Source organism: Octopus sinensis, linkage group LG19, assembly GCF_006345805.1.
Source record: "Octopus sinensis linkage group LG19, ASM634580v1, whole genome shotgun sequence".
Taxonomy (NCBI): Eukaryota; Metazoa; Mollusca; class Cephalopoda; order Octopoda; family Octopodidae; genus Octopus; species Octopus sinensis.
Window position 1 is genome coordinate 25,351,912 of NC_043015.1, and position 27,500 is coordinate 25,379,411.

At 37.5% G+C, this 27,500-nt stretch overlaps 1 protein-coding gene and 1 long non-coding RNA gene across 2 annotated transcripts in view; one reads left to right on the forward strand and one right to left on the reverse strand.

Annotated features, from left to right (window-relative positions):
* LOC118767217 overlaps window positions 1-16,852 on the forward strand; it is a 22,212-nt gene extending 5,360 nt beyond the window's left edge. The window contains exons 2-4 of the long non-coding RNA XR_005003123.1: window positions 6,573-6,581; window positions 9,583-9,585; window positions 16,739-16,852. This is a non-coding gene — a long non-coding RNA (uncharacterized LOC118767217). The remainder of the gene's footprint in view (window positions 1-6,572; window positions 6,582-9,582; window positions 9,586-16,738) is intronic.
* Window positions 1-27,500, reverse strand: part of LOC115222188 (coiled-coil domain-containing protein 39-like) — a 1,476,917-nt gene that overhangs the window by 1,271,145 nt on the left and 178,272 nt on the right. The window lies entirely within an intron of this gene.

Below are 27,500 nucleotides of genomic sequence, written 5' to 3' on the forward strand. Positions count from 1 at the left end.
AGTTGTAATACAGTTGAAGTGACTTATTTTCATTAATTTTACGTCTATGTGTAGTGTACAGGATGCAGCTGCTACCTTGATAGCAGGCTGCTGTTTGGTATATTTAGCAACGTCGTTTGTGTGTGTGTGTATGAAAAAGAAAGAATGAACTGAAAAAACATGTGGTTATCACTTCAGAGGATGCAACTTATAATTCAAACATAACTGTTAGAGAAAATAAGAGATTAAGAAGTCTCCTATAGCTGTTTCTAGAATAGCTTTGCATTTGGTGCATATCTCATTGAGCAAAGATTTCCAAATAAAACCAACTATTCCATCTTCAGAGAGAAAGAGTTAAGAAATATCCTTAATAAAGGCTATTTCCATCATTGTGTTTATTGTATATACCTATTACATTACATCATTAGACACAATTTTATCTGTATTTTGTGCGTGTGTGTCACAAACTTAGTCTCAATGCTGCTATCATCAGAAGCACTTAAAATAGGGTAAAATATCCAAATAACTACCTGGTGGTAGGTACCTGTTTAACTAATTCAGTAAAGGGGTGGATAACAATATATAAGTTGGTGCTTGTTTCACATAATCAAAAACCTGTTCCAGAGACAAATGGCACAAACTACTGACATCTAAACAAATGGCACAAACTCTGACATGTAAACAAATACTGGACTACAGTGTTTTATTTACGAGATGAGGAATTATGTACATTATTTACATTTGACGGATATTTGTCCTCATCTTCTTTGTTGTTAACACAATGTTTTGGCTGATATACCCTCCAGCCTTCATCAGGTGTCTTGGAGAAATTTCGAACCTGCCTTCTAATTCCTTTGGTATTTTCCGATATTATTATTATTATTCAGGTCAGTCCCTGGAATCAAACTCAGAATCTTGGGGTTAGTAGCCCATGCTCTTAACCACTATGCCATAAGCCAGTGGACATATGGCATAGTGGTTAAGAAAAATACCATAGCAATAGGAACCCAGGTTCAAAATTTCCCCAAGACACCTGATGAAGGCTGGAGGGTATATCAGCTGAAATGTGCTAACAACAAACAAGATGAGGACAAATATCCGTCAAATGTAAATAATGTAAATAATTTAAATACTGGACTATCTTCTCGGTGGCTCTTACCTACATCTCATGGCTAACAAGGAGGTCACGCTTGAACTCAGCACTTCAGCATCACATTCAGTGACATAGCACATAGCACCAAATTCTGACAGAAAACTGCAGTGCCTATTTAAATCTTGTCGACTTGAGGAATTTGTTTTGTGAGATATATGACTCGGTCATGAATGTAAAATACATTTCAATGTGACAAAAAAGTGAAAAAAGAAATCTATAGAATATGTTTGAAAGAGGTGAATTACTACAAGTGAAATCAAATATTCAGGTTTTAATATAATATAGCTGAGGAAAGAACGTTTGCAGACAAACAGCAACAGTTTCTTCTTCTGTGAAGAAAGCTACCTTCTATGAATTCAATAGTATTTACGTAATACGATCATGTCATTCACACGTCTGTTAGCTCACAAATAAAAAAAATATCCCTCAAAAATAATACAGACCTGTACAGCAGCAGAAAGCTTAACCTGATTACATACATAAAACATGAGGTCAGAGCAAACAGATTCCTATTCATGTAAGAATGCAGTATTCCAAGAAAGCAATCTAATCGATGTTAGGGCATGAAAAAAAATGTGTAAATGATTATCAAAGAGTTCAGACAAGTTCAACTCATAGACAAAATGAGAATTTTTTTTATCCCTTAGAAAATAAAAATAAGGGTAGAACATGCATTCAGATGACAAGCAGTATGTTGGAGACAAACATATATATATATATATATATACACATGCACACACACACACATATATATATATATATATATGTGTTCATGTTTATTGGTAGCTATAGATAAATGTGCATGCATGCATGCATATATATATATATATATATATATATATATATAAACTAAATTGTAAGCATATGTGTACTTATGCTGTGTGTGTGTGTGCGTTTGCGTATGTGCATGTATAGTATTAATTTATACTCCAACCTCAAAACAAAACATCTGATGCTCTAATCACTTAGCTAAATTTTGACATGGTATGATTTGAGGTCAATTTAGCTGCTATTTCTAGCAGGCTGACCATCCAATCTCATTAGGGTCACTCTCAGCTGGAGCTTAACCCATTTTCCAAGATGTATAAGTGACTGAAATTGCAACATCCTCCACTGGGTAGGACACAAGTCTGTCACAATATTAACTTCCCAACTATTGCTGAAACTTATTTACAGCCAAGTGGACTGGGCCAACATGAAATGAAGTGTTTTGCTCAAGCACACACAGCTTGATCAAGGAACTGAAACTACAATCTTACAATTGTGAATGCAATGCTCTTCCCACTGGGCCACATGTTTCCACAAGCATTTATCTACAAATGTGAAAATCTTTTGGAAACTTTCCTTGCCTTCATTGTTGGTGATATTATTTAGCTCAAGAGTGGATCTGGTTTTGCAGATTTATCATCAAAGTCATTCCTGTTGTGAGAACTTTGTCATCAATGCTTCTGGGTCAATTCATTCCAACCTGTTTTTTGCCAGAAGTAATTTCATCTAAGTAGCTCTTTAAATCATTAAGGAGGGCCTGAAAATGTTGTGAGGAATGTCCCTTCCTTTTTGATTAAAACATCAATAAAAACAAATTGCCATATTATTGGTCAGATACAAACTATTTATGTTCATTGAAGGATCTTTCAAAAACTTCCCTTCGACTGAAAGATCTCCGGCTACATTTACAGGAAGAGTTGAACTTGGGGTTATAAGTCAATAAAGCAGTTATCAATTTGATAGTCATCCCACTGCCTGCCCTCGAAAAGTTTCATGTCACCAGGTACATTGGTATGGGAAGGATTAACTGAGACCAAAGTGGTTGAAGACACCACAGTACAAATAGAGACAGTAATGGTGGTGAGGCTTCCTATCATTCAGGAGGAGGTTATAAGATATTCTTGAGAAATTTATCTCGTTATTTACATTAGACGGATATTTGTCCTCATATTCTTTGTTGTTAACACAAGGTTTCAGCTGATATATCCTCCAGCCTTCATCGGGTGTCTTGGGGAAATTTCGAACCTGGGTTCTCATTTCTAAGGTATTTTTTGATAATAATTATTATTATTATTATTATTATTATTATTATTATTATTATTATTATCATTATTATTATTCATGTCACTGCTTAGAATTGAACTCGAAATCTTGGTGTTAGTAGCCCATGCTCTTAAACACTATGCCATATGCCCACAGACATATGGCATAGTGGCATATGGCAGTGACCTGAATAATAATAATAATAATAATAATAATAATAATAATAATAATAATAATAATAATAATAATAATAATAATAATAATAATAATAATGATGATAATAAAAATTATAATAATAATAACAATAATAATAATAATAATAATAATAATAATAATAATAATAATAATAATGATTATAATAATAATAACAACAACATCGAAAAATACCCAAGTTCGAAATTTCCCAAAGACACCTGATGAAGGCTGGAGGGTATATCAGCCAAAACGTTGTATTAACAAACAAGATGAGGATAAATATCTGTTAAATGTAAATAATGTAAATAATTCCTATCTCTTAAATCTAGAACTGTATTAACTTTATCTCACTTTGTGGATCAGAGCCCACTCTGTGTTGGTAGAGATACCAGTGAGATCTGTAATACATAGCATGATGGTGGATTCTCATGAAATTGATGTATACTTTGACACTGCTTGAAAATAAAACAGTGTCTTTGTTTTTGTTTTTTTGTCCAGTCAGCTTGAAGTGTGACAAACAGAAATGCTAAAGTAATTACATAACTTAAATAAAATAAGCATTGGGGAACTTATTGTGGGGTTCAGTCATTGATACGATCAACTAAAAACCTTTATAGTAGATTTCCTGAAACAAGGAAAGTAGATATTGGCATTGGAGGTGGAAGTTGAACTTTGGTGAAAGCTAAGGAAATAACAAGGACTGAATGGATGGAGTATAGCAAACACAATGGGGTGGTCACAACAGGAAAGTCTTTGATCATAGGTCTACTAAATCACAGCTGGCTTGAGGCTAAACAAACAATAGTTGTGGTTCTCAAATGAAACGTACCATTTATGTTTAATTGCTCAGCCACTAATGATCTGCCACACAGGTCTGTATGTGGCTACTTGGTAGCTAGAAATAGCAGTCTAATCTTTCCCAAACAGCACTTCCCCAACCATCTTCAACTGGGAGGGACACATTGGGTAATGGAGGTGTGTATTTGACAATGTCTGAAAGTGAGAGAGGATGGCCATGGGTGGAATACTTTTGATCCTAAATCTGTACAACTATGGATGATTGGGATAAATAATAACAACAACAGCAACAACATAATCAGGCAGAGTCTTTGGAGTGTTGGCCATAATGCTTTGCAATGTTTGTGTCAATTCTCTATGATCAGAGTTCTTATCCTACCAAGGTAAAACTTTTGACTTTCAATCTTTGGTGCAGAATCAATAAAATGAAACATCAATCCAGGACCCTGGATAATGGAACTGTCAGAATGTCAGATCAGATGTCTTACATTATTTGTTCCATCTGTTTGAGTTCTGGGTTCCAATCTCAACATAGACTACTAGGGTAGTAGACCTTATCAATGCACCATTTAATATGGCCACCTGGTGACTAGGGGTGCCAAAAAATGGGGCTCACTTTGATACAAGCATTTGGACCAGGTCTCTGGTTTGAGGACACACTCCCACCAGCCTTAGAAATACTAAAGAGTGATGGTACTGACCCTTCTCTTTTTGACTAAAGAATAATATAAAATTGGTAACAAACTTTAATAGGAGCCATTGATATAGATTATGAATATCATTAATAGGTATAACTTTGACTGTCTTGGAGAGAGATAGAAACGAATAATGCTGGAGCCACATCAAAAGCCCCCATGCTGACATCACATACAAAGATTCCAATATACTCTGTAAAGTGGTGGCTGGTGTTAGGAAGGACATCCAGCCATAGAAACCAAGCTAACACAAATGACTGGAGCTTGGTGCAATGCTCTCGCTTGCCAGCTCATGGCAAACCATCCGACCCCTGCTAGCATGAAAAAAACGGACATCAAATGGTGATGATGATGATGATGGTGGTGTTGGTGGTGACAATGACAATGATGGTGATGATGATGATGGTGGTGGTGGTGATGATAGTGACGATGACAATGACAGTGATGATGGTGGTGTTGGTGGTGATGATGGTGATTGCAAATGAATAATTCCCAAAACCATTTCCAAACCAGCACAAGTTCTTACGCAACCATCAGAAATTGACTAAATCAATAATTTCTTTCTCCTTTTTTCCAACTTTCTACTTTATGAAAACAAAAATGTTCTTGTAATATAAATAACTGACAACACAAATTATAATGATTGATAAATGAGGATAAGAATAAGATCTAGATTTGCAGAGAGGGGAAAGGACAAAAAGGGTGGGTGGGGGGAAGAAAACTGCCAGTCATCAATTTAAAGAAGAAGTTTGGCACAAAATGACGTAGTATTAAAATTACTTTTTTAAAAATATTTTTTAGACATTTCACATTATTATCACTATTGTATTTTTATTTTATTCATTTGTTTCAAGTTAGATGACTTGGAAAATTGAGATATTTGTTTATCGATTCAAATTTCATAACTCAGTGACCTTTCGAAAACCAACAAAGAAAACAAACTCTAAGGCCTCTCCTTTTCATTGTTATTACAGCTGCCAGAATTTTAAATGTTTCAAGTGGTGACTGGATAATAAAATAAGTGAAACAGGCCCCACTTTGTGTGCTTTTCAGCAGAGAATATTCTGGCTAACTGTTTCCCAATACAATAATTGCATATTCAAAGCATTAGTTGGGTAGATGTATAATTTATAAATATATATATATATATATATATGATGTTAGGAAGGGTGTCCAGCTGTAGAAACTTTGCCAGATCAGACAAGAGCCTGGTGCAGCCTTCTGGCTTGCCAGTTCTCAGTCAAACCGTCCAACCCATGCCAGCATGGAAAACGGACATTGAATGATGAGGACAATGATGATATATATATATATATATATATATGCACATATATACACACACGCATATATATATATACATATATATATGGATATATATAGATATATATATATATATATATATATATATATGTATATGCATATATATATATATATATATATATATGCATATATATATATATATATATATATATATATATATATATATATATATATTATGGCTGTCCCCTCATTATCGAGTATGGCCATTGCACAAAGCTTAACTGTTACTGGTGTTGTGATTGAATGTGACTTTTTAGCCCAGCTAAAAATGTCTTGTACAAAATTGGCAACTAAAACCTTTACTGGCAATAGCCCGCTGTAGTTGTAACTGGGCTTCATGTACCTTTGCATGTCGTTTAAGTCCTCCTGCCGAATTACATTCTTTTCTACATGCCCGACAGATATGATTAGTATGGTGTGTTACACCACCACCAGTGGCCAGGTTGTCACTCATCTGTCTTGTTTTATGACTACGAAGATGACTCTTGAGTCCAGCTTTACTGAGGCAGGGTCTTGCACAGACATTGCATGTCAACATCAAAGGAAGACCCTTCCCTTCTGGAAGTGTAACAGCGATGCCCTTCCTGACATCCCTCCTTACTTTCTCATATGCAACTTGAGATTTCTCAAAAGTAGCTGTCCCCTCGTGCACAATCCTTCTCCACCTGCTACGATCAATAGCTATGCCTTCCCGTGTGTCAGGAGAGATGCTAGCATCTCTTAAGGAAGCCTTCAGCAAGTCCTTATACCTCTTTTTTGGTTTATGTGGAGGTCGTTCTCCTTTAGCTAACTCTCCATAAAAGAGTTGTTTTGGTATCCTTGAATCCTTCATTCTGACCAGATGACCACACCATCTGAGCCTTTGCTTTAACACAAGAGCTTCAATACTTTCACACCGAGAGCCTTCCAATATTTCAAGATCACTGATGTGGTCCTTCCACTTAATGCCATAGATCCATCTGAGGCACATCTGATGGAAATGTTCCAGTTGTTTAAGGTGGTATCGATATGTGACCCACGTCTCACAGGCATAGAGAAGAGAAGGGAGCACATATGCCTTGTACACCTTTATCTTTGTCTTTCTGCATATGTCTCGCCGACTCCAGAGGTGCTTTTCTAGCCTTCCAAAAGCAACACTTGCTTTCCTAATTCTATATGGAATTTCATCATCCAAATTGCCATATCTATTAATAGTGCTTCATAGGTAGACAAACTGATGAACTACATCAAGTCGTTTACCATACACATAGATATTTGGTACACTATACTGCTTACCAGGGGCAGGTTGATGCATGACAACAGTTTTCTTGAGATTGACTGTCAATCCTAAGGCAGTGCAAGCATCAGAGAGCGCATTCAAAATGTATTGCATACCAATCTGTGTGCGCTACTAGCTCACAATCATCTGCATACAAAAGGTCTCTTATGATAGAGGTAAATACCTTTGTTTTTGCAGCAAGGCACCTGATATTAAATATGCTGCCAAAGGTTCTATAATGGATGTAAACACCGTATCTGCAGTTTCTGAATGCAATACAGAACACCATCGCGAAATATATGGAAAATAGGTTCGGTGCCAGAATATCCCCCTGTTTCACTCTATTTTGTATTGAAATGGGCTCCGACATTTTCTCTCTAACATTCACCCTACCATTCATGTCTTCATGAAAAGACCTAACCAAAGCAAGGAACTTTTCAGGACACCCTAGTTTCTGGAGGACTTTTCACAATGCTTTTCTATTGACGATATCAAAGTCTTTTGTCAGATCGACAAAAACCTGATGCAAATCCAAACCCTGTTCCACACACTTTTCCTGAAGCTGTCTAGCTGAAAAGATCATATCAGCAGTGCCACGTCCACACGAAAGCCAGATTGACTTTCTGGAAGAACACAATCTGCAATGTATTTCAGCAGACGATCCAGAAGTATCCGGCATAAAACCTTTCCTACAGCAGACAGCAATGATACTCCCCTATAATTACCACAATCGTTCCTGTTGCCCTTTCCCTTATACAGGACCACCATTACTGCATCTCTCCAGTCCTCAGGTACAGATTCGCTGGTCCATACCTTACCAAACAAAGAGTGAAGTTTCTGCAGAATTTTCTCACCACCATGCTGTAACAACTCCGCATGTATGCCATCCATACCCGGAGACTTCCCATTATTCAACCTTGAGACAGCCATTGCAACTTCTTCCAACTTTGGTGGTTCTGTGAGTGCTGCCTTCACAGGCAATCCAGGGATGAGATTGAGAACATCCTCACTAACTACAGACTGCTGATTCAAAAGTTCATCAAAGTGTTCTTGCCACCTTCACAGAATTCCTTGTGAATCACAAAGAAGTTCTTTACCATCCCTGCTTTGATGTGGTGTCATCAGGGAAGACATCGGTCCATAAACTTCTCGCAAGAGACCATACAACAGCTTTGTGTTATTGGAATCTGATGCCGCCTGTATCTCATCAGCCTTCTAACTCCACCACGTATCCCTCATCTGAGAGAGCCTTTGTTTCACACGTGATTTTACGTCCTTGAGTTCTCTATGCATTACTTCCCTTTCTTGTGGCTTTGCTGACAAATAGCATGACAAAGTACGCATTTTATCAGCCAATAAATCTATGTTCATCATTTTCTTTGAACTAATCTTGATGCTTTCTTTGTATCAATCCCAGAACTTTCTTGCCTATATCATAAACTGACTTTTTAAGGGTCGGCCAATCCTCCCCAATATCTGCAGCATTCATTTCCTCTCGTAAAGTTCTCTTCACACTATTATACCTAAGACGATCAACATTCAGTCTTTTAGGCAGGGTAATCCCTGTAGCTCGGATTTTATGTTTTGTGACTAATTTCACTTTTGCGTGTACTAGAAGAACACAAACACACTGCACATCCTGTCTGTCACGCACCCTAACTAGGATGTAATCCAGAATATGCTATTCTTTAGATGCAGGGTGCATCCATGTAGTCTTAAGCTTATTCTTTTGTTGAAACATGGTATTGGTAACACACAGACGCAGCTTCTCACACATCTGCAGCAAAAGCATGCCATTACTATTACACTTCCCCACCCCATGCTTTCCAATTACAGTCCATGTTTTAAAATCCCTACCCACTCTAGCATTAAAGTCACCCAGTACAATGACTTTGTCTGCCCAAAGGATATTTCTTATAATACCCTTCAAAGCATGGTAGAAAGAAAGTTTTTCGTCATCAGTATAGCACATAGTTGGAGCATACACACTCACCAAGGTCAAAGAATTTCCTTTAGCCAAAGGAATTCTCATGGACATAAGACACTCGTTAATTCCGATTGGGAATTCTGCCAACTTGTCCACAAGAGTAGTCTTAACAGCAAATGCCACTCCAGCTTCTCCTCTAAACTCTTCATTCCTCCCTTTCCAAAAGAATGTATATTTTCCACAAGATTCTGTAAGATGACCATCTCCAAGTAATCTCGTCTCCGATAAAGCAACGATGTCAAGATCATAGCATTGAAACTCCTTCGCAACAACCGCAGTCCTTCTTTCAGGACGTTCAGAGGACTTGCGGTCAAGCAGTGTCTGTACATTCCAACAGCCAATATTCACTATTTTCTTTGGTTCTATCCCAGTAGCATGATGATGGCCGGGTTCAGACTGTGATGCTCTGGAGCCCCTGTCGAGCCAGACTCTTTCAGCTTATGTGGTTTCAGAGTCCTTACTGCCATTTATTTTTATACTGTACATCATTGATTTTTTGCTTTTTAAGGCTACAGCCAGCCATTCAGTTGAGACTCACAGTGCCATCAACAATCATGGATTAGTTAATCAATTTAATCAATCAATCAATGTTGTTATCGTGCAATGCCTGTGCAAGAAGATTTTTTTTAAAGTGAGGAAAGACTGTGCACTGAGTCAATCCCACTCACTAAGCAACAGCAGCCATAATCCGAAAAGAAGAACAAGTCAACATCATCGGTAACCATTGAGCTGCAGGTTTTATGTCGGAGTTATCCCAGTTACCTGAGTTACTTTCTCCTAGAAGGATGCCCTAACAAAGCCTAGGAGTCCTTCACTCCCAATGGTTTAACCGCGTGATCGGGTATTCAGTCTAATTATTTCTATGTCCCTACACATGATACAGCCTTAAGCCTTAAGAAAAAAAAAATTGCACATTTATTGGATGGCCGTTGACTCTCAAGAGTTCCTCCGCCCTTTGACGGGTTTTGCTTTTCATCCCACAGGGTGTCCAATAAACACCCTCCTCACCAAGCAAGCTTGGTGGGGTTGCCGGTTTAGTCACCGACAACCTGACCATGCAACAGGTTGTACTGGGTTACATGTTACCAGTAGCACTTGAAAGTGACCTGACATAAATATATATATATATACACATATATACATATAACGGATATTAAAATGAATGGTTTACACCTGGTAGGTTACTGGTAAAGCACGGTCACTTTCATAGTGATCATTATGTATATTCTATCTTCCTTCTTTCCTTTGCCATATATATATATATATATATATATATATACACACGTTCATAAGTGTATGCATCCATGTATCTACTGTATCTATCTTCCACACACACACACACACACACACGCACACATATGTATTTATATATATGTTTCACCAAAGACATATCTTGGGACAGAAGTTTCCATAGCCAGCAACATAAACATTATCACTCATAACAGCAGTATGTTCTGAAAATATAACTTTCCCAAATAAAGTCCACCTCATATTCAAGGCTCTAATGAAGCCATAAGATGCTATCTTGGTACCCAACTAAGATAAGAGTCCCCCACATTTATAGCAGAAACAACTGTAAGCTGATGAAGTTCATTACATAACATTTGCTTTTTTTCCGGTGTCGTGTGTGTAGACCTCACACATGGTTCCAGCAAGATGGGGCAACTCCTCATACTGCAAGAGAAGCAATGCAGTTGCTACAGCAATGCTTTGGAGTGAGAATAATATCAACTGGCCTTGATTTTTTCATGTTGGGGGCAGCTGAAAGAGGTTTAAATCAACAAACCAGAGACCCTGGTGCAACTGAAGGAGAACATTAACAGAGAAATCAAAGAAGTGGGATCTGAAACTTTTGACAGTGCAAGTTTTGGAAAGAGCACGGGCGTGTGGAGCTCAAAATGGCTGCCATTTAACCAATGTCCTTTTTCATGTGATGTAGTGGTGTTGCAAAATTTGACTAGTGCAGATTAATTTCCATTATGTCTTTTATTTTGTATCAAAATTTCATGCATTTATTTGTAAAGCTAAGGAAGTTATTAAAAATTGAAATCCATCAGGTACTTTGGGGACAGCCTGTACTTCACAGCATTAGTAAGGTCCAGCAGCAAGGAAGTGAGAATTTCCACGTCACACTGGACTGTAACATGAAGGTAAATTGCTGACAGCTGAATAGAGGCAAATATGGTGGGAGCTGAGTGGGGAGTAGATAAAGGATCAAAGACAAAGGAAATTAGGAAGGGGTCAAGAGAGTGTCTGACAAATATATATACATAGGGGAAGAGTAAAAGGCAAAGTGGAGTGTACGCTCGAGTTGAGTCGCATAGTGTTGAACTTTAGGTAGTTAGTGTTTCTGTGTTAACCAATGCCTTGTGAATGAACTTGGTTGATGGAAACTGTGTGGAAGCCTTTCATACAAATGTGTGTTTGTGTGTATCTATCTATCTATATATATATATATATATATATACATACACACACATGTGTTTGTCTGTCTGATCCACATCTCACCACTTGACAACCAGCATTGGTATCTTTACATCCCTGTAGATTAGTGGTTCAGCAAGAAGAGATTGATAGAATAAGTAACAGACTTCAAAACAAATAAATAAGTAAAACACAGGGATGATCTGTTTGATGAAAACTCTTCAAGGTGATGCCCCAGCATGGCCACAATTCAACAACTGAAGCAAGTAAAAGATAAATGGAATATGAGAGTCCTACAAGACTGTGATAGGTGGGGAGTGAGAGAGAGCAGAGAAGAATAAGTCAATGAGTAGAGAGTGAAGGAGAGTAAGAGAGGGTAAGTTGAAGGGTGGAAAGTGAAGGAGAGCAAGAGAGAGTAAGTTGAAGGTCAAAGAGTGAGGGAGAGCAGCGTATAAGTTGAAGGGCGGAGAGTAAAGGAGAGCAAGAGAGAATAAGCCAAAGGGTGAAGAGCGAAGGAGCGATAAGACATTAACGAGAGTGAAAAATCAAGAGAACTCAGTAAATGAAGAGCAAGGGGACAATGCTTAAAGAGAAGGGGCAAAAGAGATGAAGATCAATGGATAGACATAGTGTAAGAGGATAAGGGAAATGGTGAGATGGAGTTTGAAATATCAAGAGACTAGGTCAGAGAAATATCCATGGATGGAGATTGAAAATCCAGCAAATACAAAGAGAGTTACAGACTCTCTTTCCATTGTTTGTTTTCTTTTTCTTTTTTTTTAAATGTGTTTTTAAAGGGTTCTTCTTTGAAAAGAATTTTCCACCTGACAGAATAAATTCATAATTCTTGTTGGTATCTCTCATTCCTTTTCATTACTCTCATCATTTTATTATGCTTTTGTCTCCGATGGTCTGTGACAAAATAAGTTCTCTTAAGCTGTTGTTTCTGTCTTTTCTGTTATTAAAAAGAAAAGAAATTGGATTTAATGTTACTAAAGAAATGGTACCTTTTGAACACCTTTTACTCTTCCCTTACACAGGATTAACTCTAATGAGCCAATAATGAATCCATAATGAACCTCAGTGGACTTACAAGAAGGAAGATAAACATTCATTTGAACCAGATGCATCAGAGTGAAACTCATGAAAGGATCTTATTTGTTATTGATAGCAATACTCGGTATGCCCTAAATTACTGTTGCTTTTTGAAATTCCATTATATTTGTGCAATTCCTCCATCCCCTAGAAAGATTTCCTTTAACTGCAATTAAGTCTTGAGCAACAGAATAATTGAGAAACTACTAGAATTCTCTAAATTATGATGAACATATTCTTTTACTTGTTTCAGTCATTTGACTGCAGCCATGCTGGAGCACTGCCTTTAGTAGAGCAAATCGACCCCAGGACTTATTCTTTGGAAGCCTAGTACTTATTCTATCGATCTCTTTTGCTGAACAGCTAAGTTATGGGGACATAAACACACCACCATCGGTTGTCAAGTGATGTTGGGGGGACAAACACAGACATACAAACATATATACACACATACATATATATATATATACATATATACGACGGGTTTTTCTCAGTTTCAATCTACCAAATCCATTCACAAGGCTTTGGTCAGCCCAAGGCTATAGTAGAAGACACTTTCCCAAGGTGCCATGCAGTGGGAATGAACCCGGAACCATGTGGTTGGTAACCATGCTACTTACCACACAGCCACTCCTGCACCTATATAGTAAAATGTTTTGGATGCAGACTTAATTGTTCACCTGGTTTGCCACCACTATGTGGCCTTGGATACCATCTGCCCAAGAAGCAAATGCATGGGCCAGGGCTTTTGTCTCAGGAAAATGTTCTCCTTTCCTTCCACCAGGTTTGGAACTCCTTCAAACAGATCTCTGCTGCTTCTGTTCTTCTCCCAACTCTGAGGAAGCCATGGAAAATAATTGGGTCATCATCCATCCATCTAAACCATGGCCTCGGCTTCTGAAACATTATTCATAAATATCAAACTTGTGGCTTTGTCATTGACAAACAGCTCAGTAAGTTAACCCTGCAGCCACAAGACCTATCACTCTCTCTCTCTGATTCTCTCTAACACTTGCACATGTGCACACACACACACACGCACGCACACACACACACATATACACACGCAAACACACACACACACACACGTATGCGTAACATAAGTGTTATAACAATGTGTATAGTTTTATGGCTAATAAAACTACACATGATTGATATTTTCGAGGTATGTTTTCATTGCTGAAAATCAAGAGCATCAGCTGTATCGCAGAGTGGGAGACAAGTGACAGAGATACAAGAGAAGAAAGAGAGAGAGAGAAAGAGAGAGAGAGAGGAGAGAGAGAGGGAGGGAGAGAGGAGAGAGCGACATAGAGGGAACAACTATGAAAACAAAGCAAAAACATAACCAACCAAACCAAACAAACACTGAAACAAATTCAAAAGCAAGAGGACAAACAAAAACCAAAAAAAAAACACTGAATAATTACTAGCCAACTATGTAATGGAATAAGACAATAAAATTGTGGTGGCACCACTCTACATAAATCACTGCAAAACCAGCCTTTTGATTGAACATCACTCAAAGAGTGAAAGTTATAATGGTTTCAATTAGCAAACAAACATGATGACTATCCTCATATGAAACCAATCAAAATATGAATACTATTGTACATTTTGATTTTACTGAAGAATGGTGCAAATAATTAGAAACAAAAACCAGAAGAAAAAGATAAACAATTGAGGCTTGTAGAGCACTGAAGATTACATTGCTGTGTGTGTGTGTGTGTGTGTGTGTGTGTGTGTGTGTGTGTGTGTGTGTGTGTGTGTGTGTGTGTGTGTGTCTATATATATGTGAGAGAGAGAGAGAGAGAGAGAGAGAGATGCATTGAGTGAGGAGAGTGGCAGTGTCATTATTAATATTATTATGGTTATCTAAGGTGCTGAACTGGCAGAATCGTTAAAACGGTGGGCAAAATGTTAAGCAGTATTTTGTCTGTCTTCACTTTCTGAGTTTTAATTCCGCCAAGCTCAACTTTACCTTTCATCATTTTGGGGCCAATAAAATAAGTACCAGTTGATCTCTGGGGTAGATATAATTGACTTACACTTTCCTACGAAATTGCTGGCCTTGTGCTAAAATCTGAAGCCATTATTATTATAATACTTTAACTCTTTAGATTTAAACTGGCCATATTCAGCCCAAAATAATCTGCCTTTTTATGTTGAAACTGACCAGATCTGGCCTTTCCCATCCACATTCTAAAAATAAACAATCATGTCATTGAAATCTTGAAGTCACAAGATAATGCATGATTAATTCAAAACAAAGTGAACAAATAAGCATCACATTTGACAGACCAATCTGGATATTGAAGGGTTAACCAAAAGTCAGAAGATGACAGAATTGGTAAAATGGCAAATAAAGAAAGAATATTAAGTGTTATTTTGTTCTGTTTCCATTTATTTTTTATTTCAAATCTTACTGTCATCAATCAAATGTTTCTAGTCAGTCTTTTAGGGTTAATTCTTAAAGAGGACCAGTCTTGTACTGGTTTAAGAAAGTGGTACCAGTTATTTTATCCAAACTGTGATTTTGCTCATGTATTAGAAAATGCAAAGATTTCTATATCAGGACATAGACTGAGACACATTTACAATGCTTAACCCATGTATTCATATATTTCTGTAGAAATTCACTGATTTTGTTTCAATTAAATTTTGAAATTAGTGAAGAATGTAAAAACAACTGTGATTAATAAGCTGACATCTAGAATATAAATTAATTTGGACAGAAGATTTTAATTTAGATTAATTTAAAACAGAAAGTTGTTATAGAATCAGGGCAATTTTAGGCAGGTTGGTATCAGAATGAATTCAGGGGATAATGTAGTAGCAAGGTACCAGCAGCTATTTTACCAATGTAGATAATCTGGTTGCCTAAGAGGATTATCACCTCTTACTTGCAATATCTTTTACTTAAGTATTTAACCCATTCATTACTGCATCTCTATCAAAACACACCTGCCTTTGTTTTAATTAATTTTGAAATTAATGAAGAATTTAGTGAAAATGAAGAATAACTGTCATGATTAAGCTGCTATTTGTTACATAACTTAACATTAACTTATATTAGAAGCTTTTAATTAAGATCACTTTAAAACAAAGTTAGTGCCACAGAACCGAAGGTGGTCTCAAAAGAGTTGGCATTAAAAACGTGAACCAATTTATTTTATTTTCCTGCAAGATTTATATTAAGGAATGGAATGGTAGATGTGGAAGGATTAATAGATACCATCAAGGTCTTTAATTTATTGGCTCCAGAAGGCTAAAAAGAAAAGTTGACCTTGATGGGATTTGAAACCAGAATGTAAAGCTGCAAATAAAATACTGCAAGATATTCTGTGCAAGAGTCACATGATTCTGCTAATCCAGCACCCTTATAACGATTTTGAATAATTGTTTTAGACTTGGCACAAGGCCAGTACTTTTTTGAGGGGAGGAAATTAATCAGTGGCATTCAATGCAGGATCTTACTGATATTTTATTCTATTGAATCAGAAAAGATGAAAAGCAAAGTTATCCAGGGTGGAATATGAACTCAGAGCATAAATAGCTGGATCAACTACCACATGGAATTTTTTTCCTACTGCTCTAACAATTCTGCCAGCGCACCACACTACAACAGCTGTAATAATGGTTTCAAGGTAAGTTCAAGGCCAGCAGATTAGTAAATGACATCAACCCCAGTACTTGGCTGGTATTTTGTTTTATCAACCTTAGAGGCAGCGAAGGCAATTTCGATCCCAGCGAGAATTGAACTCGGAAAGTAAAGTGTTGCAAATGATAGCGTAAATGATGCACAGCTTTGAAAGTGTAAATTTATAGATCTTCATGGTATTGTTTCATTATGTTAAACATTTTGATTGTGTCAGCAATTTTAACATAAAAATGCAGAATAATATCCACCTTCTCCTTCCCACTCACCCTCCCTCTATAGACCTCCTCTCTCTCTCTCTCTCTCTCTCTCTCTCTCTCTCCCTTCTTGTGTTTCCCATTCTTGCTTTTCCCTCATTCAACTACTCCTGTTCTGTTTCTCTCTTTATCTCCCTTTCTCCCTTTTCTCTCTCTCTCTATATATATATCATCATCATCATTTAACGTCCACTTTCCATGCTAGTATGGGTTGAACGATTTGACTGAGGACTGGTGAACCAGATGGCTGCACCAGGCTCCAATCCGATCTGGCAGAGTTTCTACAGCTGTATGCCCTTTCTAACGCCAACCATTCCGAGAGTGTAGTGGGTGCTTTTATGTGCCACCGGCATGAGGGCCAGTCAGGCGGTACTGGCAACGGCCACACTCAAATGGTGCTTTTTATGTGCCACCTGCACAGGAGTCAGTCCATATATATATATATATATTATGTATGTATGTATGTATATGTAGATATGTCAGGTCACTTTCGAATGCTACTGGTAACATGTAACCCAGTACAACCTGTTGCATGGTCAGGTTGTCGGCGACTAAACCGGCAACCCCACCAGGCTTGCTTGGTGAGGAGGGTGTTTATTGGACACCCTGTGGGATGAAAAACAAAACCCATCAAAGAGTGGAGGAACTCTTGAGAGTCAACGGCCATCCAATAAATGTCTTAAGGCTGTATCATGCGCGGGCACATAGAAATAATCGGACTGAATACCCGATCGCGTGGTTAAACCATTGGGAGTGTAGGACTCCTAGCCTTTGTTAGGGCATCCTTCTAGGAGAAGATAACTCAGGTAACTGGGATAACTCCAACATAAAACCTGCGGCTCAGTGGTTACCGATGATGTTGACTTGTTCTTCGTTTCGGATTATGGCTGCTGTTGCTTAGTGAGTGGGATTGACTCAGTGTACAGCCTTTCCTCACTTTAAAAAAAAATCTTCTTGCATAGGCATTGCATGATAACAACATTGATTAAGCTTCGCGCAATGGCCATACTCGATAACGAGGGGGCAACCACCATATGTAGATATATGTATATATTTCTCCATTCAAGTTATAACTGCCCTTGATGTAAGCATAACATAATCAAGAGAAAGTTAAGCAGTTTGTTACTTTAGTGCTGGGGAAATGCAGCCACATGCAATGCACCACATGTACTGCACACCCTACTTGGAGTACATGTTTACTTTTAATAGTTTCTTTTCTTGAAAAGTAATCCTTTTCGTTCTTTCCCTTGTTAGCTATTCTCGTCTCTCATTGCCCATATTTTATAAGCAAATGTTTAGGTTAAGCAGAAGCTTTCTGCACCATTGATATATCTGTTATGACATTGTTTCATTGTTAAACATTTCGACTTTGCCTGCAATTTGAACACACAAATGCAGAATAATGTAGACCTTATCCTCCCCAACTCTCTCTAATAATATAGACCTTCCCTCTCACTCTCACCTTCTCAAACAGACCTCTCTCTCTCTCTCTCTAATATAGATATTCTCCCCCTTTCTCTATATATTGTTTTCTCTTTCTATCTTTCTGCTGATTCCACCATTCCTGTTTTGTTTCTTTGTCTCTCTTTCACCACTTCCTCCCTCTCTATACATATATTTCTACACTTGAGTTATAACCTGCCTCGAAGTAAGCATAACACATGGATGAAACAGGCAGAATAGTATTGTAATAATTATTTTTGAGATGTCATAAATAAGAGAAGGAGAAATGTGGTTGCTTATCCACTGGAAATGGACCCAACAGCCATTCCTATGAGGCTTAGAAGTATAAAAAAAAGAACTTCATAAATAGATAACTAAATGATTGCTTAACCAAACAGAATCAAACACAAATCCTAGATTAATTGGTTTACACATTCAAGAAAGAGGAGCAGGAAATAATTGTCAATGAATATTTTCAAGTTACATTAATATTTTGTCTGGAGATAAATGAAAGTATTATTTTTCTTCTTTCAGTTTCCTGTCTGTTCTTTACAGACCATGCATAGCTAGCTGAGCTCTGTGTTCTACTTTTCACTACAAGAAACTCAGAGAGGTAAGATGGCCACGTGAACTGCAAGAAACAGCAGTCAAGTTTTCTTTAAATCACATTATACAAGCTTGCAGAAGATGGAAGTGTAAATATCATAGTTTTCAGCTACATGTTACACGTCACAAATGTAACAGATGTAATTGTGTCATGAATGTTTTGTGTGAGCTTAGGTCTGCCTAGTCAAGTGTGGCCTGAGGACAAATCTCAACAACAAAGGTTGCAATTATTATTATTATTATTATTCAGTAGTTTTATTTTTATAGCGTGCTTTCACTTTACTACCGAGTGCAGCTCTGTGTGCCTTGGGTATGTGCTGTGATTTGTTGTGATGCTCTGATGGTTATTGTATGGAAAGTGTTCTGCGTAGGATGTGTGCAGTGCCTAGTAGTGCAATTTTCTGTATGTTATATGTGTTTGTAAGTCCTGGTGTTTTTGTTATGTATTTGTCTGAATATTTTTTTATCATGCCTAATGCACCTACTATGATAGGAATTGTTTCTGTTTTCAGGTTCCACATTCTAGTTACCTCTATTTCCAGGTCTTTGTATTTTGAGAGTTTCTCCATTTCTTTTAGAGTCACGTTGTCATCTGCCGGTATTGATACATCAATTAGAAAGCATTTTTTTTCTTCATGGTCTCTGACAACTATATCTGGTCTGTTGGCCTTAATTTCTCTATCTGTGTATATCGGCATATCCCAGAGTATGGTTGCTTTCTCGTTTTCTGTGACCTTTTCTGGTGTGTGCCTATACCATCTTTTTTCTGTTGTTATTCCATAATGTTGGCATAGCTTCCAATGTATGTAGGTTCCAACTCTGTCATGTCTGTGGATATATTCCTTCTTAGCCAGGACTGGGCAGCTAGAGATAATATGATTTATTGTTTCTTGTCCATCTCCACATATTCTGCAGTTACTTGTAATATTTCTTTTCATTACATGTTTTTGGTAATTTCTGGTGGGGAGGCTTTGGTCTTGTGCTGCAATTAAAAATCCCTCTGTTTCTGCTTTGAGTCCTGAGCTTCTCAACCATTGCTAGGATTTTTCTTTGTCTATTTCTTTTGCGTTTAGTTTAGTGCAGTATTTACCATGAAGGGGCTTTTCTTGCCATCGTTTTATCATGGCTCGTTGCTGTTCTATTTTTAGTTTGGATTTCATTTGTTTTATAGCTTTTGTTGTTTCTTCATCATCTTCTTCTTCTTCTTTGTGTTTATTAGGTGGTATGATTTCTTGTTTGTATTTGTCAGCTTCCTTAAATACTGAGAACAGTTTTTTGTTTTGCTCGTGTTTTGCTGCTATCTGGATCAGTTTTCCTTCCTTCTGAAGTAGGTATTTTTGCAGTCCTATGGTGGTTATTTCATAGTAGTTTTCCAGCTGTATAAGACCTCTACCACCTTCTATACGTTGTATATATAGTCTTTCTATGTCACATTTTGGGTGATGCATCCTAGATCCTGTCAGTATTTTTCTTGTTTTCCTATCTATTTTGGACAGTTCATTTCGTGTCCAGTTAAGGATATTATAGCTGTAACTTATAACTGGGACAGCTAAAGTGTTGATACCTATTATCTTGTTTTTAGCATTGAGCTCTGTTTTTAGTATTGATCTAACTCGTCTATAATATTCTTTTTTTATTTTCTCTTTCATTTGTGTGTGTTGTGTCTTATCTAGTTCATGGATTCCTAAGTATTTGTAAGTTTGGCTTTGGTCTAATTCTTTTTTTCATTGGTTTTATCTAGTGTGATGTTGTTACTCTTAACTAGTTTTCCTCTTTTCATGGTTACTTTGGCGCATTTTTCTAATCTAAATTTCATATCTATTTCTTTGGTAAATCCATGAACTGTCTTTAATAGTGTTTCCAGCTGTTTGTCATTTGCAGTGTATAGTTTTAGGTCATCCATATATAAAAGGTGGCTGATCGTTTTGCCGTAACATTTATATCCGCATCCAGTTCTATTTAGCATATCAGATAGAGGTGACAGTGCCAAGCAGAAAAGGAGTGGAGAGAGCGTGTCTCCCTGGAATATTCCTCTTCTAATGGGGATGTCTTTGGTTTTCATGAGTCCCTCTTTTGTTTGGAGGTGTAGGACTGTTTGCCATCTATTCATAGAATGCTCTATGAATTTTATGATTGTTGGTGCTACTTTGTTAATGGCTAGTGTTTCGAGGATCCATGTGTGGGGGATGCTATCAAACGCCTTTTTGTAGTCAATCCAGGCCATACTGAGGCCTTTCTTCTTTCTGTGGCTGTCTTCAGTTACGGCTTTATTAATCATTAGTTGATCTTTACAGCCATATGAGCCCTTGCGGCATCCTTTCTGCTCTTCTGGGAACAGTTTGTTTTCGTCCAGGTGCTTGTTCAGCCTTTGCGATATCACTGCAGTAAATGCCTTGAACATAGTAGGGAGACAGATTATTGGTCTGTAGTTTTCTGGTTTTGTTGTTTCATTTGATTTGGGAATTAAGATGGTTTTCCCCTTCGTGAGCCATTCAGGCATTGTCTCTGGCTCTGCTAGTATGCTGTTAAAGTGTTCAGCCAGCTTTTTGTGCATTCCTGTTAGATATTTCAACCAGAAGTTGGGGATCTTGTCATGCCCAGGTGCCTTCCAGTTGCTTAGTCTTTGCAGTGCCTGGGTGACCTCTTCAGTTGTTATGGGGGTCCAAAGTTGTTCAGATGCCGAGTTTGTTATTTTCATACTCCTTTTTTTTGGCTGTTCGTTCGCCGACCATATTTCTTTCCAGAATTCTTCCAATTCTTCTGCCGTTGGTGCTGCAGTAACTTCTATTTTATTTTTGCCCAGTTCTTGGTAGAACTTTTTGGGGTCGGAGTTGAACTTTTTGTTCTGTTCAAAGAAGCGTTCGCGTTTCTCGTACCGGCGGATCCTTTGAGCTTTGGCAAGGATATCTTGCTTCAGCTTTTCTTTCATCTACGTCAAATCTTTTTCTGTGATGTTATATTTGCGGAGCATTTTTGTTCTCTTTTTGTTGTTCAGTAGCGTTGCTTGTTTGCTGATTTCATTAAGAATCGACAGGTCTTTTCTAATTTTTTTTATTTTGTTTTGGATGTTATTTATCCACAGGGTTTGTTTGGGTGGTGGTACTCCTGTTTGGGATGGTTTGGGTGAGTATCCAGCTTCTTTTGTGGCTGCAGTGGCTGCTGCGTATATCAAGTCATTTAGTTCAGTGATATCACTTTTTTTTGTTTCAGTGGCTAGTTCAGTGATGGCTAGGTTTATGTTGTTTATAATTGGTGTTGTTATTGCGTTTATTTTTATTCTTGGGAGGTATGGTCGGTGGTCCATTTTGAGCTCTGTGGTTTTTAGTTCTTTGATTATTTTATTTTTTATATTATCATAATCATTAGGCTCCCCTTCGTTGTTTACATCGTGTTTGTTGGGAATGTTGCGTTTGTCTTCGTGTTTTACAGTTTCAGTGTTTATATTATTGGGCATTGTTGTGTGGCTTCTATCTACATTTTCCTGGTGTATTTTTTCTTTTAAATGTTCTATTCTATTTCTGATATTTTTTTGGCTTTGAGAATGTATCTTTGTACGTTAGCTAATTTATTAGGGTTCATTGCTGTATCCAAGTCTATATCTCTATTATTTTCCTTCCATATTTTATATGTATGTGTTGTTGTATTTTCATTTTGTGGGTAGAGCATTGCTGTGAAGTATGCGTGTAAGATAGAAATGTATTCCTCACGTGTCCATTTACGTCTTTTGGGTTTTAATTGCGGGACATGAGGTACAACGTCCGGCCCATTATTTTGACGGTCGTCATTTTCGTAGGGTACCGGTCCGTTTATTTCTGTTGTCACATTATTTCGCACGTGTAGTTTTTCGTACATTTTTTGTTGTAGGTTTAATGTACGTACCGCTCGATTGTTATTCTTGGGTTGAATAGTATCGGTGGCATTTAATTTCTTCGTAGTTCCTTTGTACATGGTGTTTGAGGTCGGGGATGATTGTGTTGTTCCACGCATGTTTACATGTGTTGTGTTAGAGGTGGAGATAATATCGAGTCAAAATACATCATTTCGTTTCGAAAATAGTAATAAATTTCAATTCATATTACTTACTCGGATATAGTCCAATTCTTTGTTAGTAAATCTTTGGCTCCATAGGGTGTCCTTGTTTTCGATGTTTGTGGATAGATTTCGGAGCTCTGTATTTTCCTTCTTACATCTTAAACGTCCCCGGTGTCCTCCCATCTTAAACGTCCCCGGTGTCCTCCTTATTATTATTATTATTATTATTATTATTATTATTATTATTACTACTACTACTACTACTACTACTACTACTACTACTACTATTATTATTATAAAGCAGCAAGCTGGCAGAACCGTTAGCATGCTGGATTAAATGTTTAGCAGTATCTTGCCCATCACTATGTTGTGAGTTCAATTTCAGTCAAGGTCAACTTTGCTTTTCATCCTTTCAGGGTCAATAAATTAAGTACCAGTTGAGTACTGGGGTCAATGCAATCGACTAGTCTCCTCCCTCAAAATGTTGAGGCCTTGTGCCTTATGTAGAAACGATTATCATTATTCTTTTGAATCAAGTCCGTTCTTATTCCTGGTAGAATTTATGTAGGTAGCGAGTTGCTACCTGTAACTTTAGGTATCCATAATCTTTCAATAGTCTTAAGGCCATCCTGATAATCTTTCCTGTCCCTAAGAGGCAAAAAGTTTCTGTATAAGCTCTACAGGGCATTCTATTCCAATATCTTCAACCATTTGTAGGCAACTCCACTTTTCCTTGTCTATTTTTGTTATGTCTGGTCTACCATTTTCTAGTTTCTTGTCCGTTTGAAGAGGAAAGTCCCACAGAATCTAACAATTCTCTGATTCTAGCACTCCTTCAAACTGATCTTCATACCATACATCTCCAGCTTCAAATCTCCATTTCTAGCAAAGCTTCCAGTGCAAAATTTTTACAACTTGGTTATGCCTCCATTTCTTACATTCTTGTGCCAACTTGGGACATTCTGCAACAGTGTGTGCCACTGTTTCATTCCAAGATCCAAATTATTATTATTGTTGTTATTGTTATTATTATTATTATTATTATTATTATTATTATTGAGTGAGAGAGCAGTGCATGCCATCAAAGTGACACTGGGGTAAAATATACGAAGCCCAATATACCCATCATGACTACCCGTCTGATAAAGGTACACCAGGCACATGCATCACAACCATATGTGCGCGACATGGTGATCTCATATCAAAATAAACAGCACATGACCTTGCAGGTGGGGCTCAGTTAGAATTTTCTTCAGGTTGAGTAGCCCATCCCGCTCAAAAGGTCCCTGAATAAGGGCTGTTTAAGGATGTTGAAAGAACCACCCATGTTTCCAGAGGTGAATTATTCAAACCCCAAAGAATCCCTCTCAACATATGGCTATGATGCTCCCCCACTACTTCTGCTCGTGATCAGAGATGCACATATCGTCAGCCACTAAGGGACATGCTCAACTGGTTAAGGTCCAACAACTGACAAGCAAATCTGTGGTATTGAGCAGAATATTTGCTGTAGCCCATCTTTTATACCAAGACAAAATAATGTACATGATAACACTTCCAATCAGTTAAGATCAGAAGCCATGAGAGCCACTGCCTGGTACTGCATCAGGGCATTTATTATTATTATTATTATTATTATTATTATTATTATTATTATTATTATTGTTATTATTATTATGATTATTATTATTGAGTGAGAGAGCAGTGCATGCCATCAAAGTGACACTGAGGAACGAATATACGAAGCCCAATGTACACATGTATCACAACCATATGTGCGTGACCTGATGATCTCATATCATGATAAACAGTGTAGGACCTTGCAGGTGGGGCCCAGTTGGAATTTTTTCAGGTCAAGTAGCCTATTCTGCTCAAAATGTCCCTGAATAGGGTTTGTTTAAGGATGTTGAGCAAAACACCCATGTTTCCAGAGGTGAATTACCCATACCCCAAAGAATTCCACTCAACACACGGCTATGATGCTCCCCCACTACTTCTGCTCTTGATCAGAGATGCACATATTGTCAGCCACCAAGGGACATGCTCAACTGGTTAAGGTCAAACAACTGACAAGCAAATCTGTTGTATTGAGCAGAATATTTGGTGTAGCCCATCATATTGTTATCATCATCATCATCATCATCATCATCATCATCATCATCATCATCATATTATTATTATTATTATTATTATTATTATTATTATTATTATTATTATTATTATTATTATTAATAAGGTGGTGAGCTGGCAGCATCATTAGCATGCTGGGCAAGGCTTAGTGGAATTTCATCCATCTTTATATTCTGGATTCAAATGCCACCGAGGTCAACTTTGCCTTTCATCCTTTTGGATTCAATAAATCAAGTATCAGTGAAATACTGGGGTTGGTGTAATTGACTAATCCCTCCCTGCAAAATTTCAAGCCTTGTGCCTATAGTAGAAAGGATCATTATTATTATTATTATTTGAGATGTCGTAAAGTATCCAGTATCATAATACTGCTGACTGAGGATATTGTGTGTACCAGTGGGGTTTGTACTGTCTGTCAAGTCAAAACAAGGACCTCAGACAGACAGTACTTTACCCAATATGTGTGCAGTTCCCATTAATGCTGACTTTTGCAATACATCTAGATTGTTGAGTATTGCTAAAGTTCCCAGATGTTTCTTCAGGTTGGGCAGTATTGTGAACCCAATGCTCCGATGACAATAGGAATAACCTTTATGGTTGACTCTCATAGCTGCCACATCTTAGTGATCTCAATTCTCAATTCTCCATACGTATCAATGTTTTCTCTTTCTTTCCTGATGATATGTCAATCTCCTGGTACTGCCATGTCGATTATTAGGCACTTTTGTTTGTCCCTCCTAAAGATTACTATATCCAGCCTTTGATGTTCTAACACCTTGTCTGTCTGGAAGTCAAAGTCCCAGAAGAGTTTGCCTTCTCCTTTTCCTCCATTTCCTCCATACACATTCTGGTGTATGTTGGTACCAAGCACCTGTAATCTCATATCCATATTTATGGCATAGTAGCCAGTGAAGGTTTTGAGCTACCTTGTCTTGTCTACGTCTGTACTCTTTCTGTGCAAGACTTTAACAAGCACTAACAATGTGAGTCATGGTTTCAACCCTCTTCCCACAAATTCTTCAGAAAGTTCATTGCACTTGCATAGAATATATTCTTTTCCGCTGAGTTGGTATTCAATGCCTGGTCTTGGGCAATGATGATTAGGCTTTCAGTATTTAATAAATATCATTATTATTATTATCATTATTATTATTATTATTATTATTATTATTATTACACTTGCCACACTAGTAACACCACAACTACTAACCTTAAAAACAACAGCTTCCCTAACAACACCATCAATATCAACATCACTCTCCTGACGTGAAGACAGACCACACTCAAAGCCTCACAAACAAGCATGGGTCAGAAGTTAGAAGCTTGACTTAACAAGATGGAGAATGAATATTTAAAATATTTAATCATATATCAAGCACATCAAGGCTAAGTTTAGCAGAGTCAATCAATAACACTAAGATTAACATGCAATTCAAAAATTCAACATTCATTTGTGTGTGTGTGTGTCATCATCATCGTTTAACATCCGTTTTCCATGCTAGCATGGGTTGCACAGTTGGACTGGGGTCTGGGAAGCCAGAAGGCTGCATCAGACCCCTATCTGATCTGGCAGTGTTTTTAGAGCTGGATGCCCTTCTTAACGCCAACCACTCCATGAGTGTAGTGGGTACTTTTTACTACCACTGGCACAGGGGCCAGAGGAGGCTGACAACAACCACGATCAGTTGGTGCTTTTTACGTGCCACTGGCAAGGAAGCCAGTCAAGGCAGTGCTGGCATCAGCCATGTTCGGATGGTGCTTTTTATGTGCCACCAGTATCACAACTGCAATTTCCATTTGATTTTCATTTTGATGTTGATGTACTTGACTCAATAGGTCTCCTCAAGCACAGCAGGTCGCCCTATGATCCAAGGTACTTTTGAATGGGCTGGGGCTGGCTATGCAAAGCTGTGCATATACATATATGTATATACATATATATATATATATATATATATATATATATATATACATATATATATATATATATGCATATATATGAGTGAGTGGACAAACTCATCTAGTAGAAGTTACATGTATTATTTATAGCAGTTTGATTTGGTTTCCATGCTACTTCAGGATCTGCAGGCCTCTAATGGAGCTTGACTCCTTCAAGCTTCTGGAATAACTAAATGAAGAGGTCCAAGAAGTTCAAGAAGGCTATCAGAAGATGGGCAGCTACAGGTCAAGGCGGCTCATATGGTGTTATAGTGAATAATGTCAATTAGTTACCAACACCAATTCCATCAGAAAAAGGGAGTTTCTTTGACTGCATGGTTGGACAGGAGATTGGTGACATCAGTGTATCTGGGTGTGGCAGTGGTAAGGCTGGTGAGTGTATGAATTTGTATGCATGTGTGCAAAACAAGTTTGTGTTTTGGAACCAGTATTATTTGCACTTCTTTTTGCTGTAATGCTGGATTATGCCTTTTCTGATGTATA